Source organism: Callorhinus ursinus, unplaced genomic scaffold (genome assembly GCF_003265705.2).
Source record: "Callorhinus ursinus isolate GAN/ISIS: 27379988/994484 unplaced genomic scaffold, GSC_fseal_2.0 scaffold153, whole genome shotgun sequence".
NCBI lineage: Eukaryota > Metazoa > Chordata > Mammalia > Carnivora > Otariidae > Callorhinus > Callorhinus ursinus.
In genome coordinates, this window is record NW_027397215.1 from 80940 (window position 1) to 84570 (window position 3631).

Sequence of the window (3631 nt, forward strand, 5' to 3'; positions counted from 1 at the left end):
CTGATGACCAGGTTCCCAGAGATGGCAACAGCGCTGGGAGCCTCCTTTTCAAGTTCTAGCCTCTGCCCCAACCTCCAGATCTTGATATTCTCTGTCAACTTAAACCCAGAAGATTCAACCAAATTTACCATCTTCCTACCCGCCCCCAATCCACTTCTCCTTTAGACTCCCCTGCTTCTGTTCAGCCATCAGGTCAGCCACCCAGGCTCAAAGACATTTGAGTCATTTTTGGCTCTCCCAGGTGGGAGACTCTTAATAGTTAGGGTGCTTGGGGCCATAGCTGACAGCAACTCCAACAAACAATGATGCGTGAAAAATAAGTGTATTTAGCAAAAGATTGAGGAGGGCATCTTCAGGCATCACATAGTCTACTTGCGCTGAGAACAAGGAATTAAAACGGCAGTTCAGGGAGCATCTTTTTTGCACCTGTCCTTTTTATAAGGATACAGACCTTTCCTAGGAGCTCCATCACACATTCTCTCAGGTCTCCTTGGCCAGAATGAGGCCACAGGGCAGCCCTTTCTTCAGGGGGCATCTGGAAGTATCGGGCATGGTGCTTGGGAGAGTCAAGATTGGTTTGGACCAACCGTTGCTCTTCCATTGTTCCTAGAAAATAATCAGGGATTTGTTAGCAAGAAAGGTGGGGATGGCTGTTGGGTTAGGGGACATCGGTGCCTGCCACACCATCTTCTTCCACCCCCGACATCCTGTCCCATTTTCTTCCCTCAAATGCCTCTGTCATCTTTGTTTCATGCCCATTGTCAGCGCCTTGATTTACATGGAGCTGACTCTCACCTCAATCATAATATTTGTCTCTAAAAAGACACACCACCTCTGGTCAATCTTTTCTCTCCCAGAAAACTGACACCGCATCCCTCAGGTACAATTCTAACTCTATCACTCCAGCACCCAATGTCTTCGGTGGCTTGTTCTTATCTACCAAGTTAGATATAAACCTTCTCACGCTGATAGCCAAGGCCTTCCACAATATGACCTTTGACAAAGTAAAATCTGTCCTGTTTGCAGCTAGACTCAGGAGGGGAACCGAGAAAGAGACAAACAACCCTCCCGGCAACTGGCAGTTAGGTCACCATGCTCCCAAATCAGCAGGAACAATGCTCACGGAATACGATATATTCAGAAAAGGCCATACCATGGCCATGTGTGAAACTAGGCAGAAATAGGACACAGAAATGACTGCACATACCCCTCTTCTGCTAACAGGAGCGATGGCCGCCTCTTTACCACTGATCACTCTAGCCCTGCTTTAATCTTCCTGCCTCCAAGCTAAAAATATTTGAGTTACCCAGCCACCAAAGTATCGCACCTTGTGACCCTGCCTCCTTAATACCCCAGCAGAAGCCCAAGCCCTCCAGAAGCACTTCTCCATCCCTCTTACCGAAATGCTCCAGGCCTGTGGTGGAGGATCTCCTCTGTTGCAGCAAGCTAAACAAAGGGAACCATGACTGACTGCAGCTAAAGTCCCAGTGGTCTTTGGTTGGTGGGATGAACATCATGGCCCAACCTTCTCACGTTATCTCCTGCGGTTCTCCAAGACCTCCTTTATAATTCAGAACTTTTTTTTTTTCCAGTTTCGGACATAATTCTGACCAAGCCTCCTGGATCTAGCTGCCATTTTTCAAGAAATATGGAGGATGGAGGGAATGTGTGGATGACGCTGACTGACCATAAATAAGGAATTACCAGAATCCAGATGGTGAGAAACTCTACCGGTCCCATGGCCCAGGACTGCAACAGAGGAATTCTCGGGAAAAGAGGCACAGAAGGATATCCTGTGGACTTTAAAGACCTACCAAGATCTATGGAACCAGTCACATTAGCCACAGGGTCTGAGGAGACACCTCGGCTGGCGACGCTGCAGAGATGGACCGCGAGGTGTTCACTGTGAGCCAGAGGGGTGGCCGCTCTGGAGCGGGGAGCGGGGCTGTAGACTGGCGTGCGGCCACAGACAGACTTCTGGCAAAGTGCTATTTCTTGACTTGGTCCAGGATATAAGGATGTTCGTTTATGCTATTTCACGAAGCTATGCATTTTTATGTGTTTTTTTGGTAACCGAGTTTCATTTTAAAATGAAAAGGTTAAAAAACATGTAGCCTTGGACAGGTCGGTTTCTACAGACGAGGATGGAAGCAAGGAGCCCAGTTAGGGGCTGTCACAGCAAACCAGGAGAGGTGACGAAGGGGACCTGAATCAAGGTGATAGCATGGAGGTGGGGGCTGCGGTCGGACGCTGGACATTTGGCAGGAACCCACAAGTCTCACTGCCACGTTGGGCTGAGCCTGAGTGAAAGAGGAGAAGCGAAGTTAGGCCATTTCTCTGCCACAGCTGCATATCCAGGGGAACATGGCGGCCAACCACAGGTGCGTGCGGGGGGATGGGATGCAGGAGTCACAGAAGTGCTAAAGAAGCTGTCTGCCGGCCGGTGGGTGAGACCCACAGGAAGGGGTGTCTTGTCCTTTGGAAGGAAACATGCCTAGCACCGAAGCTCCTGGTCAGAATGAGACAGACAGATGTAGGCTATTGCTGGAAGCAGCATAGCCCAGAGATGTTTCCTGACCCCGGGGAATTAGAAAAGGGCAAAGGCTTTCAACCTAACTTGTCACATTTCTGTTGTCCTAGGAAGTGTGGCCTCGAGACCACCCCCACCCCCCCGTGCCCGGCACACACATCTATCCTTCTCAATTCTGAAATTCACGTTAAACAAGGTGTCCCTTTTGTTGGAGCTCATTATCCATTTGTTAAATCAGGTAATCTATCTGGTCTCCTTAAAAATGTCACATTCATAAAATAAGGGAGTGAGGCACTTAAATAATTTAAGGGAAAAGAGGGTCAATAGCCAACCCTTTTACATTAGTTTTAGAACAAGCCACACCTAGATTTGCAAAATAGCAACGTGCAGATATGTGTCTGACGAAAAACTGCTTTTTGGCAGATAGAATCCTATTTTCCTACTGACTTTTGTTACGATTTCTGACATGTGTATGTTATCTCCTGCTCCCCACTAGCTCTAGGGTTTCCCAGGCCTGCCCCCCGATATGTCGTACCATTTTTAAGTCAACATTTCCATGGGCCGGGGGAGCTGTTGGAGTCTAGGCCCCTGAGCAGGCGTCCTGGTGTCCTGCTTACAGAATAGTCGTCCATTTTGAGCCAGTTGCTTGGCAGGAAGGCTGCCTGCGTTTTTGAATGGGTTCCCCCATCTTGGGTATGGGAAATTTGCCGCCAGCTGTGCTAGGAGTGAATTATGATGTCAGTATTCCAGAATTCCTAATGAATTCTCCTCAGCAAAAAAAATGCTGTTACTCCACCTCCCCCAAGTCACATTTCTGGTTGATTAATGAGGAAAGGCACAGAAAAATCTATGGCTTTGGGGGAATGAGGAAGAGTGAAATCATTTCTACTTTAAGAAATCACTGTGCCCCAATTATTTTATTTGTTAAGAAAAAATGATTTCATCTTCCATTTATTTATCTCCTGTACATCTAGATTCAGAACCTTCCCTCAAAAGAACAGATTTGGATCTCTACCCCTCCCTCTACCTTGATCCCTGCTGACTTGCCCCAAGATAGGAAATCCAGCCGTGCCCCGTAGGGGGCAGTTGTCTTAGCTAATT

The 3631-nt window shown here is 47.9% G+C and overlaps 1 long non-coding RNA gene across 1 annotated transcript; it reads right to left on the bottom strand.

The window, feature by feature from the left end:
* Positions 1 to 345: 345 nt before the first annotated feature.
* Positions 346 to 3223, bottom strand: LOC141371976 (uncharacterized). The gene is made up of 3 exons (XR_012377337.1): positions 3066 to 3223; positions 1400 to 2300; positions 346 to 606 (listed from the first exon to the last, which is right to left on the bottom strand). It is a non-coding gene; the product is annotated as an uncharacterized lncRNA (long non-coding RNA).
* Positions 3224 to 3631: the final 408 nt, after the last annotated feature.